The 16,080-nt window shown below is 39.7% G+C and overlaps 1 pseudogene; it reads left to right on the top strand.

Annotated features, from left to right (window-relative positions):
* The first annotated feature begins 3,575 nt into the window (after positions 1 to 3,575).
* Positions 3,576 to 7,830, top strand: LOC139319840 (GTP-binding protein 1 pseudogene; annotated as a pseudogene).
* Positions 7,831 to 16,080: the final 8,250 nt, after the last annotated feature.

Here is a 16,080-nt window from a genome sequence, read left to right as displayed (position 1 = left end):
AATTTCTTACAAATCAATTAATTATATTTACCAATAATAATAAACCAAATAATTTCCCCCATATATTCCTCCAAACCACAACTTAACCATTTCTGCTTTCAACACCATATACAATTAATAGTATCTCAATTATTACCATTCCCTAGTTAAATAGAGCTTTTTTTCTTTTGTGTTTTAAAATCTTGAACTCTCCTCTTTTGCCCTAAATTTCCCATTGTTTGCACCTACCTTCTTTGGTGAGGAAAAAGAAAAGAAATCTGCCTGCCTAATTTTCCAATGTTGCAGCAAATAGCCTGCTTTACTTTCAGTTTGGTTTTTCAGCATAGCTAGGGGGAAAAAAATCTGCTCCATCACTCTTTGCAAGCAAGCAGCAAAGCCCTGAGCAAAACAGCTGAGAGCAAATCAGCTGAGAGTCGGGAGGCCGATCTAATCAACGGGCTAATTAGTCTATGCTGAAGCTCTGCGGGCCAATAAAATTACAAAAAAACACCAAACTGTTTGTTAAATTGTTGGCTCGCCTGCCTCTCGCCCACCACTATTTATTGGCAATAAATAGTGGTGCGGAGGGGCGGGGCAAGGGGCAGGGTGAGCCAGCAATTTAACAAACGGTTCAGCCGAACCACCTAGAACCGGCAGAATCCCACCACTGCGAAGATGACATGACTATATTGGAATAAATTGTTGAATTAGAACAGAATTGTTGAATTTGAAAAAATTGTTGAATTTGAAAAAATTGTTGAATTTGAACAATTGAACTACTTCAGTATTATCGCCAACAAACCAGCATGACTGTATTTGTGTACATTTATCAGGATCTCAGCTTGATTTGAGGATTTATTTTTCTTCATTTCTTTTTGCTATCAAAAGGCACTGGGGACCAATGCTCTTGCATTGAACTACGCTGCAGGATCACATTCCAACTGCCACTGGCATGTGAGCTCAATTTCTGGCCCACTGACAGATTCATGAGATACTCAGTACATCATGAACCAAATGCATCTTGGCTGGAAACAGTAGAGCTTTTGGGCAAGGCAAAATAGAGTTCATATCCCAGCCAAGACAAGGCCGATCTGGAACTGCGTCAAGTCCCACCCTCAGCAGCAACAACAACGACTATATTTATACAGCGTCAGTCACCCTGCAGATTTGCTTGCTGAGATGGGAAAAAAACAAATAGCAAAATCAAGATCTGACCTTGTGCCTATCCTTCACTTAACTCATAGAGTTAAAAAAACTTCCCTCCCTGTTCGTTACCACAAGCAAATCAAGTCAGAAGTCTGCTCGCTAGCAATTGTTTATCAACATTTACATCATTAATCTTCTAATTATATTTCTATCATGCCTCAGCCTGCATTTCTACTCTTACAACACAACTGTTCTCCTGGGAAATGTTTCCAATGTTCAGCAAGTCAAATGACATGCATCTACAAGAGGGTTTCCCTTGCTTAGACATAAGCCATGCTGCTGCCATTCTCCACACCCCCTCCTGTTCTTCGTTATTCCCAACACGCTACCTGGATTGCAAAACTCCAGACCAGTTTCTCAAGCATGACATCTTGGAGATGTGTGGATTTGAACTGGGAAATTCTGAGAGTTAAAAGTCCACACATCTTCAAGTTGCTAAGGGTGAGGAACATTGCTCTGGACCATCACTATATCAAAGCAAAAGGCTCTTGCGTTATCCCTCTCTGCTACACTAGTGGTGGTCAGGATTTTATAGCTTAAATTTAGTAGCTAGTTGCTAGTTGCTAGTAGCTGTAATTGTTATAGCACATATTCCTTCTCATAATTTTATCCCCGCCCGCACACACAAATATGTAGGAAGCAAAGAACAAAAATCAAAGAAAATTTGTACCAAATTCCCAAGAGTAAAAGAAAATACAAATGCCTCCTTTCATCTCAATTAGGCAGCTCGACTCAAATCAAGTCTGTTACCCCAGGAGACAAGCTGGCCTCCTTTCCTTCACATCTTTCACATCTGTTTTTCTCCCCCGTCTCCCCTTAACTTTTATGCTTCAACCTCTGAGAAAGAAAATCACTGAGACCCTATGGAGCAAAAATTGCCCTATTGCAGGGTCAATTTGCTAAAATAGAGCATTTTAAAGAAGACAAATTAGAAAGAAAGTGTAATATCAGACTGTATTTTGATTCTGTCTTGTACAGAAATTCAAACTGTATTTTGATTCTGTCTTGTATTCACAATATGGTGTTCAAGCTGCTCCCACTTTCAATTTTGAAACCCCTCCCCTCATATGGGAATAACAGTTGTCATCTCTTTTAGTACTTTGGCAGCACCATGCACATTTTTTGACCTAAAGAAAACAGGTTATGTGGTTCAGAAATGCTGAGTTAAGATTGTAGAAACCAGAAATGATCCAATATCAATATTTCACTGAGTACCTCATTGGGCTCTTGAGCTGAAAATCAGTGGGGTAAAAATGATACACAATATGTCACCACTAATCTCCTGAGAGTTTCAGGAATCCCACATTTACTTTCAGTGGCTTAAAACAGTTCACAGGATTATATTTCCCTGAAAACAAAGTAATTCTTTCCCTCGCAACAATAATCCCGCAAAATAGGTTAGACTGACTTGTAAATGAGCCAAGAGGAATTGGAATCTAGGTCTCTCCAGGGTAGGATTTCCAAATTAGGAGGCGTGATTTCCCCTCCTTCTCTTTATAAATTAAACATGCCTAGAACTGTTAATTTAACCCCATCATCCCTCGCTACTTCAAACCTTCATCTTTAACCGCCACTTCTCAATGTATCAATATTGAGGCGGCCGCAAAACTGTCAAACCGTTTCCGTTGTTTCCGTTACAGCAGCTCGAGCCTTCTGCCGCTTCTCCTCCATCCACGCGGCTGCCTCGCACAGCAACCACGGTCGTTGCACAATTTGCAAATCCACGCACGGAAACTTAGATCAGGACAAACCTCCGGTGCGCGTATCTGTTTCACTCGCCCACCCGCCCACCCCGCTCCTTTCCCCGCTCCCTCCTCTTGATCTCCGACGAAAACTTCCAAGGTGCATCTTGCTCTCCGCTCTTTTAAGGACGGCAACAAACAAACGCAGCGCCCGCTTGCCGGAAGGAAGCGAAAGCAGCGGAGCCTGGCTTTTGAAAAAAAATAAAATAAGCAGCCGCGTTTCTTCTACCAAAAAGGTAGAAGAAATGCAGCCGCAATCTGTGCCTATCTGCAGAAGAACATCAAGATTGTTGGGTGATCCATGGCTACAGTGCTTGACTTGCACCTCTGTAGAAATTCCATTTTAGTGCTAGGTTTGATGGATAACCTGGGAGGGGGGAGGGGGGACTGCATGTGATTTTTTAAAACCTGTGTCTTACAAGAGAGAGGTTTTTGAGGAAAGCATGACATATGGGAAGCCTTCAGATTTCTCATTGGAGGAATCCCTCACTGCTTAAGAATGCCACTGAGCAATGAAGATCTGGGCTCACTAGGGAAAGTAACGAGTAAAGTTTTGATGATGTTCCTATTAGTCAGAGAGCCATATACATAACAAAGGAGACTGAACTTTTTTGTGTGGTGAATTAATAACATCCATGTATATTGCCAATATTTGTTTCCCTGTTTCTAGTACATTGTGGTAGCATTCGCCAGACAGCCACTATCCTTAGCATGGACAAAGACTGCCTCCGCACTGGGGACAAAGCCACTGTCCACTTCCGCTTCATCAAAACTCCTGAGTACTTGCACATAGACCAGCGGCTAGTTTTTCGTGAGGGGCGTACCAAAGCTGTCGGCACTATCACCAAGGTAATAGTGGATGGGGAGGAGTTTCAGAGATTGGCACCTGCAGTTGCATAATTTCTCTTCTTCATTGATCTAATAGTGTATTGCTTTGTTGCCAGTTACTGCTTGTTGCTACTTACTGGTGGGGTACATAATTGATAAACAATTGTTATTTTCCAGTATCTATATGGGATTAACTTTACAGCAAATTCTATGCTTAAGATGGTTCTGTTCCCATTTTTTCAGAGTTTTCAGCCCAGGTAAGGTAGAACAAGTTTGAGCATTGTTGTTCAGTGAGGAACTTGGCAAAATGTTGCTTGTCTATCTGGATTTGCATTTAGCTATGCTGGAAGGATCCACTGGGAAGCTAGTGAGAAAAGGATGGAGTCTATTTCTGCTGTTTCGGTCCTTTCCTTCTTTTTTTAGAGTTGCCGCAACAAGTCAAGTATCTTCTAGAATTTTCACCCCATCCAAAATGGAGTCTTCTTTAGGTGCCCTGCATCCGTGTTCTTTCTGTTGAAATTAAACATTGCTGCAATACCCATATTTTCTAAAGGTTTGCAAGCCCAGTTACAGTTCTGAGTCTTTTAAGCCTTGCTTCTGCTTGGAATGAAGGTATTATTCCAATGGATTCCTCGTATTTACAAATGCAGGGCACCAACCATCCTTTTTTAAGCATGGCAAATTCAGAAGTTCTTGGTTGCCAAATCAGAATATAATTGTATATATCATTCAAATAGATAAATTGAAGCATATGTACAATGAAATGGCTTAAATATTGTTCTGCTGTTAAAATCCCTTTTTTTCCCCATAATGTTTGATCTTCCCTATCAGCTCCTGGAATAAAAAAATCAGACTAACTTTAGTCTCTTCCTGCTTCGGGAGTTGTAGGAGATGAGAGAGCTTAGCTTCTTTTTCTAAGTATCTAAAGGTCTAACTAAAGTCACATCAACTTTGCTGGGTTAATTCTATGCGTTAAAGTAAAACCCAACACTCAGCAAAGATCCTGATTCTGGTTATCTGTTTTTCACTGGCAGTTACTGCAGACCACCAATAATTCTCCCATGAACTCGAAGCCCCAGCAAATCAAGATGCAGTCTACAAAAAAAGGACCCTTGACCAAGCGCGAAGAGAGCGGAGCCCAGGCTGGCATAGCAGTGCTGACTTCCCCTGTGGCAGAGGATGGAGCCTCACTGGCAACAGTTGCCTCAGCACCATCTGGTGCTCAACAACCACAGGTAGTTGTGGCCTGGGCAGTTGTGGCCTGTGCAATGCCTTTGTACCCTTATCAATGCCATCATACCTTTCCCAGGCTTACCTTAAAGGGACCCACTTTTCTCCTCCACTGATTTTGGCTGAGTTCATATTTAAGAAAATTCTTTTTAAACTAAGCTTCATTGAACAAACTTTTCCATCCTGATTCACGGTCCCTGCTAAGTCAAAAGAAAATAACCAAGCAGGATATAGTATGTTCATTTTTAATATTGTGTGTTCACATTTGTTTTCCACATGAGCTTGCAGTTCTTCTACAGTGTTGGATCCAACTGTTTCCTTTATCTTTATGATGTGGATTAATACAGTAAGGATTTACTGAGCGAGCCTTATTTTACAGTTGCCCCAAAGTGTAGAAGGAACTTCCTCTTCAATTATGGAGCTTTCCTTGACTTACATTGAAAGCATAAAATGTATCCAGTTCAAAGGTCTGTTTCTGCAAGGGTTTTTTTTTATAGTTTTGTGAGGTTTTCCTTTGCAGAACGCATAGTAGTCTATGGTATTTTAACTGTTAAGATGACATTGTAAACTTTGGACAGGTAGCATAAACTTGTGAAATTGGCAAAAGCTTGAGAGCTTTAGCATAGCAGTGCTCCTTACTTCAGATAATTGTGCTCTGTAGGTGCAGTCATTGTTTATCTAGCATGTCAGTCCCTTTTTTCCTTTGGCCTGTGTGAGTGTGTATGCCTTTGTTTTGTCTCCTGCCATGTGTTGTTGTCTAGTGCTTTCCAGATGAATTGGAACAGAACTCCCTTCATTCGCTCAGTCTTTGTCCATATCTTAGTTGTTTGTTTGCCTTCGTTATCTGTTTGTCCTGTGTTCAGCTTACCTCTGCTTTTCTTTTCCCAATGCTTTCCTTCAGCCTGCTTTGGATGAAGAATCCCACAATCAAGAGGGAAATAAGGTATTTCCTCTACTATGGCTTATATGCCTTAGGAGCACAGGCTGTAAATTATTTAAGTTGAATTCTCATGAAGCTCAGGAACCTTCAGGAAGAATTGTTATGAACATGGTTTCTCATCCTCTTGTTTCCCATTTATTCTCTGATTTTATTTATACTTTGTTTTTCACAATTTTCACAACTGTTTTGAAATGTTCACAAATTTCAAAGGAATTTACAGTGGAAAGAGAAATAAACAAATAAAACCAGTCATCTTAGGGTTGTTGATAATCAAGTACTCTTGTATTACTGGTCATTATTGTATTCTTGTATGGACTGCACCAGTAGAGGCTAAACCAATTTCATTGTATACATGATATACAATGACAATAAAGGCTTTGAACTTTAATTCGTGATGGAAATGCTCCATGCCCACTTTATTTTGCTGCACTGCTTGGGCCTCTTATCAGTTACAACAGAGAATACCCCACCATCATGACCATAAGAAAGCATCAGTGAGATGTCCTCTTCTGAATAGGACTGGGAAGGCTTAGATGGAAGATGTTTTTTATGGGGCTTATATGTATCCAATATCCAACACTGTGACTTGTATTTGTGCATTTTTTTCAATTTCTTTGGTCATCCAAAATCTCTTGTCCATCTTATTCTAACTTGGGCTTTTTTTCTCCTCCCCTCCCCCTTTCTCCAGGCAAAGGCTGGAGGTGGTGGCCGGAGACGTGGTGGCCAGCGTCATAAAGTGAAATCTCAAGCAGCTATTGTAACTCCAGCTGGTGGCTGCTGAACATCTTTTCAATAATTGAGAAATTCACATCTCCCCCTCCATTTCTTCAATTCAAAAACCCGGAGCAGCTTAACCAAAATCCTTTGCAGCTGATCTTCTACTGTGAAAGAGGTGGAGAGACTAAGGGAGAGACTACGAAATTCCAGGGAATATGGGTTTTCCATTGAAACTAATGAAGGTGACAAAGAACAGATGGGACTGACCAGCAGCCACCTTCTCCCTTTTCCCAAAACATTTTGTACACCTTGAGCTCTTAGTCATGATTTTTATGTTTTTATTATTATGGTGGTTTTGTGTGTGAGTGTGCTTGTGAGCATGTGCATTCAGAAGAATACAGGTATAGAAAAAAAGTACCTGTGTCTTCTCCATTCGCACACTCATCATTAGGCTAGCTAACTTACTCTTTTGCAGTTGGGAATTTCTGAAATCCCAAGCCTTTAAGAGTAAGAATATGTGGTATTTGACAGGGAGGAGATAGTAATTCTTCTCCCATGCTTCCAATGGTTTGAAACAGATACTAGGTCTCTCTCACTGTAATTTCACCATGACCATAGTTGGCAACTGTCATAAAGGAAACCTCCCAAACAAGCCGCATCCTAAATCTTAGATTTTAATGAAATCCTAGAAGTTGTGTGTATTTGTAAGCTTCTTTGAAAGAAAAGCAGAGTTTTGAAAGTGAGATTTGGAGGCCAAAGAAAATTAATTTAATATTTTATATATTATGTTCAGAACTTACCTTTTTTTCCTACAGAGCAAACTATAGGAAAAACAGAGGCTTCCGTATTACCAACTGCATGCTATATCTAGGTTTGCATCCAGCTATGTGGGCCCAAGTAAGCTAGAGTGCCAGGTTGTTTCTGGTTGTTTGCCTATTTATTTTCATGGCTTCCAAACCAATTTGAAGGCCACATTTCCTTCGAACCATGAATAGATGCTATGGTCAGCCTCTGCATATTCAGCTCCCTTCACATTCAGAAACAGCTGCCTGTTTAATTATTTTAATGATTTAGAGACCAACTTAGAAACTTGTTTCAAACACTCCATATTTTTCCAGTGACAGTTATAGAAATTTCATAGAGGTGGGCTAAGGTTTATTGAATCCACCATTAAAATTTAAAGTCATATTTGTGATTTTATAACTTTAGTAGCTGTGTCTCTTCAAGGCACTCATTTTGGACTGACATTTTAACTGCATCATGTTTTTAAAAAGGAGAAAGCATGAAAAAAATGTGGTTTGTAGTTAACTGGTTTGTAACTTTGAATAGCATTTTCCTTACAATGTAGTGTTTCTTGGATTTATTCCATCCTAACCATTTTTTGGAATAACCAGCCTCTTTAAAGTTATAAACATTAAAGAGAGATCGGACTACTTATGCCATCTTCATGCTTGTTGGATTACAATTCTCCAACAAGCATGGTTAACAGATAAGCTATATGGGATTGATGGAAGTTGCAGACCAACCTATCTTTGAAGATGCCAGATTAAGGGAAGTTGCTATACCTGTCTTGCTTTTTTAACAAAATGCTCAGCATCTGCAGCATTAAGGGTGAGATGTGAGATGTGTGAGGATGATTAATGCAAGGTAGCAACCTATGCTATTGCTTTTTACTCTGTATTACATCTGTCTCCTTGACTTCCAATACCAAGGGAAGCAGAGGCTTTAGTCTGGTGTCTTCTTTATTTCACTCTTTTGTTCAGAAAGATGAATGTACAATGCTGGCAAGCATTAAGAAAGTCACAGTGCTGTGTTCTCCTTTAAATAACTCTTTTATCTTTACAGTATTTTCCTCATAGAGAAACTTTTTTTCCATTCTTCAAAAGTGCAACTTCCAACTTTTAAACACATAACAGTTCCCTAACAAACAATCCCCCATTTCTCTCTGTAGCTTTTGAATCTGTGCATTGTTGCTTCCCATGGAATTCAATCTCAATCTTTTATGGATAGGTTAAAAAACTTGATCAGAATCCTGTCTACGCAAGAAGAGGAATGGCCTCAAATCTACAATCCTCATCTATGACAGATTTCATGAAAACATTCCTTTACCTGTCTCCACATAAAATGATCATGATATAAAGGTGACCAAAGTTATGACACTTTTAAAAAACTTCTAACTGCACAGAGTTTCCAGCACACCTTCTGTATCCCCCAGAACCACTCAGAGTGGGCACAGTAAAAGGCACCTTTCTATGAAGAAGTGGAGGCTTTGGGGGGAAGGGGGAACACACTAATGAGGGCCTAAACAGGACCCTAGAACCAGGCAAAGGGTTTATATCCTTACTTCACACCAAACCTTATGTCACTGCCAATTTTTTTTTCTGCATTGCTTAACTCGTTTAAATATGCCTTCAGTCCCCAGAAAATTGAGCTTTAAAGGGACAACCAGAAATTAGGTTTGGAGAAGTATAAAGGAGGGGATAAATATGAACTGGATTAAGTATGTTTAAAAAACTGCTTTAAGAACAACTAAATATAAAATACCGATCCAAAAGGCCTCTTTCTTCCTCTGCACTCAGAAGAGTGTTGTTTCCAGGAGAGAGCTGACTGATCAGGGAGTGTCACAGCTTACATCCCATCTCTGTGCAACATAGCAAAAAAGATATATTGCCCATTCGAAGCTGCCTGTCTTCCTGGCACTGCTTCCCAACTGCCTTTCACAGTCTGAAGTGCAGATCTTGAGGTAGGTGACTTTTGAGCTAGTGGTGTAAGAAGACGTTATGAGACCAGCTCCCCATGCACACGGAAGCGATAAATGCAGGTGTATTCTGGATGGCCCCAGTTGCTGAGAACTCTGAGCTCCACCAGCTGGAAGGCTGCCTGTCTGTCTATATCAGGACCATGGGAAAAGAAAAGGTTGACTTTTAAAATGTGACCCATAGAGAATGCTGGAGGATTGTTCCTTCAGCTTGGCCTAGTTTAATTCAAATGTGCACTTACTGCCTGGAGAACAGTAACATGTCTCTGATCATATTCCTTAAAAAAGGAATATGTCACTTTTTCAGCCATGGGCTTTATTTTTACTTTTCTCCCTGGAGATGCTAGAAATATATTTGGTTACAGAGTAAAGCCTGCATTTTTTTTTTTGTATGATTTCCCTTAAGGGAAAAAGTGGCTGCTATAAGTTCTTAAGTATTTGATGTACACATTTTTTTAAAGTTAAAAATGCTGAAAATTGATTGTGCAGTCTGGGAGTGTCGGGAGCCACAAATTGAAGGAAAGATGCAGGGTACATGCATTCAAATGTATAAATAAACTTTTTAAAGATGCCTCCACCAATAAGCAATAAGAAAGGCCTCAAATATGATTCTAATTTGTTTCTATTATTTATAGAAATATAACAACTGCCTAATTCAGCATCCCTGTCAGAACTCTGCAAGCATTGACAAATGGGTACAAACTGCCTTCCTTCTTTACCAACCTGTGCAGACCAGATAGTTTGGACTATACCTCCTCATCACTGTCCTGAACAGAGATAGTGAGGGATCTAATCCTTCACATATGAAGAGCGCTGGGTTAGAGAAAGCTTTGAAGCAGGGTGGATTTGATTCAAATCAGGTCGATTTAAATCATGATTTAAATCACTAGTAAAAAGACTTGATTTAAATCAACTCGGGATCTAATCCTTCACATATGAAGAGCGCTGGGTTAGAGAAAGCTTTGAAGCAGGGTGGATTTGATTTAAATCAGGTCGATTTAAATCATGATTTAAATCACTAGTAAAAAGACTTGATTTAAATCAACTCGATTTAAATCATAATTTTTAAAGAGCAACTGTCATCTCTGCTACTCCTTTGACCCGCTGTTGACTCACCGATAGTCCCAGTGTTGCAGAATATACAGCCTTGTGCTACATAACTAAGCTCCATTTCATGCTGAATAAACTAAATTATTTATGTATCTTTAATAGAAAACTATCTTACGATAGATTTTTACCCCAAAAGTTTTTTATTTAAATAAATTAAATAAAAATAAAAAAAATCTGATTTAAATCAAAAAATCCGATTTAAATTTAAAAAAATTTGATTTTTTTGATTTTTTTAAAAAAAATCATTGATTTTTATCCACCCTGCTTTGAAGTCCACTTCTTTGACCAGGAGATATTAGCATATGGGGCAGAACAGTAAAATGATCAATTTCTTCACTGTATTATAATTTATTGCATAGCCAGGTGTTCAGACTGTATTTGGCATTTTTATCTTCTTATCAAATCCTTCCCAAGGACCAGGGACAGGCAGATCCGTATCTTTGATGGCGTTAAAGGTTATTATTATTGTTTTAGTAGGAGCAGAGTCTTGGGCTATGTCCCTTAAAACATCAGGAAAATCCATCTGCTGCCTCAATGGCTAATCCTTGGGTAACTCTGGAGCTCTGGAGCCATTACCCACAATGAAACCAAAACAGTTATGCTTAAAAAAAACAAAAACTACTATTATAATCCCTACATTTTATTGTTTGAAACCTATTTCACAAACAGATTCTTTATCCAGGGAAGACTGTATAAATAAAAGGTTCACTAGAAAAATCATGATGAGAGAAGGAGGCAAGGGAGGCTTACAGCCACTTGTGTAGCTGTGTGTCAAAATAAAACACACAGGGCAAGGGACATACAGGTAGTCCTCGATTTACAATAGCTCATTTAGTGACTGTTCAAAGTTACAATAGAACTGAAAAAAGTGGCTTATGATTTTTCACACTTATGACCATTGTAGCATCTCCATGGTCACATGATTTACATTTGGATGCTTGACAACTGACTCACATTTATGACAGTTGCAGTATCCCGGAGTCATGTGATCCCCTTTTGTGACCTCCTGACAAATAAAATCAATGAAGAAATCAGATTCACTTAACCACCATGTTACTAATTTAATTAACTGCAATGTTTCACTAACAAATGTGAGAAAAGTTGTAAAATGGGGCAAAACTCACTTAACAAATTTCTCACTTAGCAACATACATTTTGGACTTAATTATAATCATAAATTGAAGACTACCTGTATGGAACCAACAAAAAGAACAAAAGGAAAGAGCCCTGATCATTATAAATATATAATCTCCCCCCCCCACCCTCAAGGAGAGGTCTAATTACAGAATTTCAGTCAATGCCAGAGACTTATATTGAGCAATTCCGTGAGCTGTTGCACTCTAACTGCCATCAGCCTCTCTTTGATATGCTTTGTATCATTTCCCCAGCATAGAACTTGATTTCCTCTTAATTTCCATATCCATATACCGTCTTTCCCTGAAAATAAGACATCCCTTGATAATAAGCCCAATCAAGCTTGTCAGCGCATGCGCTAAAATAAGCCCCCCCTGAAAATACCCCCCCCCAAAGTACTTAAACACATGCGCAGCTGGTCCCCGCCATTTCCTTTGGTTGCTTGCCGTGCAAACAACACGAGGTGAGGAAGCGAGGCCGGAGGGGGGAGGGAAAAGGAGTGGAGAACATGCCCCACACATCCCACATGCCCTTACCAGTATCTAAGGTAATGGCTGCTCCCACCACTGTGCTCCTGCATGCTGATGGCCGCTGCAAAAAGAGTGGCAGGCCCAGCAACACGTCTCACGCTCCACCGGCTCCAGCAATTATGGTCGCTTTTGCAGTACAAAAGTGGCAGGAGATCCAGCAACATGGCCCGCACATCGCTGGGTCTCCTTGTTCCTTGCCCCATGCACCACACACGCCTTTACCGGTAGCTGCCGTAATGGCCGCTCCTGCCACCATGCCCCTTCTGCACGCTGATGGCTGCCACAAAGAGAGTGACAGGCCCAGCCACACGCCTCGCGCTCCACTCCACCGGCTGCAGCAACCATGGTCACTTTTGCAGCTGCAAAAGTGGCAGGAGGTCCAGCAACGCGGCCCATGCATCGCTGGGTCTCTTCGTTGCTTGCTTCATGCACCACACACGCCCTTACCGGTACCTGCCCTAATGGCTGCTCCCTCCACCATGCCCCTTCTTCACGCACATAGGGACTATTCAGAGAGCTGAAAAAAGTCATTTCTGACTGGTCCTCACATTTTTGACTGGTCCTTGCACTTATGACCTTCCTCACATTTATGCCCATTGCGGCATTCTTAACAACTGTGTCAGTCTTTTCACCACTACTTGTCTTCACCACGGTGACAAGATAGGGCGCAAAACATAAAATGTGAGGACAGTCATAAGTTCAAGGACTGGTCAAAAGTGCGAGGACCGGTCAAAAATAACTTTTTCAGCCTTCTGAGTAATCCATATGCACAAAAGGATACAGCAATAGAAAGGGATAAAGGAAGGAGAAGAGAGATGAAAGAAAGAAAGAGAGAGAGGGAAGGAAGAGAAGGGAGGAAGGAAGGGAAGGGAAATTAGAGTAGGAGTGAGGGTAAGAGGGAGGAAGAGAGGAGGAGAAGGAGAAAGGACGAAGTAGGGAGGAGAAGCGGGGGGGAAGAAAGTAAGAAGGAAAGAAAAGAGAGAGGTGGTAGGTTTGAGGAGAAAGTTTGCTGTACAGTAAAAAAGATGAAATGGAAGAAAGGCAACCCCAAACAAATATAAAGATATTAAGATAAAGAATGAATTGTTAAACTTTAAAGAATAAAAGAACAATTATGAATAAATAGCAATAATTAGAAACACACATACAAACATACAATTTATTTTCTTTGAACAGAGTATTTGGCCAGTTCACAAATTTAAACAGTGTTTAGTCATTTCAATTAAATTTACAATTTCTATATTTCCTTTTCCTGCCATATTTATTCCTCATCTATTTTTTAAAAAAACCCAATATTACCCTTCATCCTCAACTCTAATCTTAATCAAGTTCAATTTTTCCCTTCTATTCTATATTATACCCCTTCCCATTGTCATCTATTTTTATATCCATCCTCACATTGGTTAATTATATAATATTACAGTTGTTTAATATAAATTCAACATTTTAATATAAATCAATTAGTTATATAACTATCTTTTTTGTATATTAATCAATATGAACATGAATATTCCAATTATTTCCATGCAATCCAATTTCTTACAAATCAATTAATTATATTTACCAATAATAATAAACCAAATAATTTCCCCCATATATTCCTCCAAACCACAACTTAACCATTTCTGCTTTCAACACAATATACAATTAATAGTATCTCAATTATTACCATTCCCTAGTTAAATAGAGCTTTTTTTCTTTTGTGTTTTAAAATCTTGAACTCTCCTCTTTTTCCCTAAATTTCCCATTGTTTGCACCTACCTTTTTTGGTGTGGAAAAAGAAAAGAAATCTGCCTGCCTAATTTTCCAATGTTGCAGCAAATAGCCTGCTTTACTTTCAGTTTGGTTTTTCAGCATAGCTAGGGGGAAAAAAATCTGCTCCATCACTCTTTGCAAGCAAGCAGCAGAGCCCTGAGCAAAACAGCTAAGAGCAAATCAGCTGAGAGTCGGGAGGCTGATCTAATCAACGGGCTAATTAGTCTATGCTGAAGCTCTGCGGGCCAATAAAATTACAAAAAAACACCAAACTGTTTGTTAAATTGCTGGCTCGCCTGCCTCTCGCCCACCACTATTTATTGGCAATAAATAGTGGTGCAGAGGGGCGGGGCAAGAGGCGGGGTGAGCCAGCAATTTAACAAATGGTTCGGCTGAACCGCCTAGAACTGGCAGAATCCCACCACTGCGAAGATGACATGACTATATTGGAATAAATTGTTGAATTAGAACAGAATTGTTGAATTTGAAAAAATTGTTGAATTTGAACAATTGAACTACTTCAGTATTGTCACCAACATACCAGCATGACTGTATTTGTGTACATTTATCAGAATCTCAGCTTAATTTGAGGATTTATTTTTCTTCATTTCTTTTTGCTATCAAAAGCAAAAAGACTAATACCTAATGCTCTTGCATTGAACTACGTTGCAGGATCACATTCCAACTGCCACTGGCATGTAAGCTCAATTTCTGGCCCACTGACAGATTCATGAGATACTCAGTACATCATGAACCAAATGCATCTTGGCTGGAAACAGTAGAGCTTTTGGGCAAGGCAAAATAGAGTTCATATCCCAGCCAAGACAAGGCCAATCTGGAACTGCGTCAAGTCCCACCTCCAGCAGCAACAACAACAACTATATTTATACAGCATCAGTCACCCTGCAGATTTGCTTGCTGAGATGGGAAAAAACCAAATAGCAAAATCAAGATTTGACTTTGTGCCTATCCTTCACTTAACTCATAGAGTTAAAAAAAAATCTCCCTCCCTGTTCGTTGCCACAAGCAAATCAAGTCAGAAGTCTGCTCGCTAGCAATTGTTTATCAACATTTACATCATTAATCCTCTAATTATATTTCTATCATGCCTCAGCCTGCATTTCTACTCTTACAACACAACTGTTCTCCTGGGAAATGTTTCCAATGTTCAGCAAGTCAAATGACATGCATCTACAAGAGGGTTTCCCTTGCTTAGACATAAGCCATGCTGCTGCCATTCTCCACACCCCCTCCTGTTCTTCGTTATTCCCAACACGCTACCTGGATTGCAAAACTCCAGACCAGTTTCTCAAGCATGACATCTTGGAGATGTGTGGATTTGAACTGGGAAATTCTGAGAGTTAAAAGTAAACACATCTTCAAGTTGCTAAGGGTGAGAAACATTGCTCTGGACCATCACTATATCAAAACAAAAGGCTCTTGCGTTATCCCTCTCTGCTACACTAGTGGTGGTCAGGATTTTATAGCAGCTGTAATTGTTGTTATAGCACATATTCGTTCTCATAATTTTATCCCCGCCCGCACACACAAATATGTAGGAAGCAAAGAACAAAATCAAAGAAAATTTGTACCAAATTCCCAAGAGTAAAAGAAAATACAAATGCCTCCTTTCATCTCAATTAGGCAGCTCAACTCAAATCAAGTCTGTTACCCCCGGAGACAAGCTGGCCGCCTTTCCTTCACATCTTTCAGATCTGTTTTTCTACCCGTCTCCCCTTAACTTTTATGCTTTTATGCTGAGAAAGAAAATCACTGAGACCCTATGGAGCAAAAATTGCCCTATTGCAGGGTCAATTTGCTAAAATAGAGCATTTTAAAGAAGACAAATTAGAAAGAAAGTGTAATATCAGACTGTATTTTGATTCTGTCTTGTACAGAAATTCAAACTGTATTTTGATTCTGTCTTGTATTCACAATATGGTGTTCAAGCTGCTCCCACTTTCAATTTTGAAACCCCTCCCCTCATATGGGAATAACAGTTGTCATCTCTTTTAGTACTTTGGCAGCACCATGCACATTTTTTGACCTAAAGAAAACAGGTTATGTGGTTCAGAAATGCTGAGTTAAGATTGTAGAAACCAGAAATGATCCAATATCAATATTTCACTGAGTACCTCATTGGGCTCTTGA

The sequence above is a fragment of the Pituophis catenifer genome, unplaced genomic scaffold (genome assembly GCF_029215685.1).
Source record: "Pituophis catenifer annectens isolate HBS135680 unplaced genomic scaffold, rPitCat1.0.hap2 SCAF_7, whole genome shotgun sequence".
Lineage (NCBI taxonomy): Eukaryota > Metazoa > Chordata > Lepidosauria > Squamata > Colubridae > Pituophis > Pituophis catenifer.
Note: the sequence above shows the minus strand (reverse complement) of the source record. Positions and strands in the feature narration are given on the sequence as shown.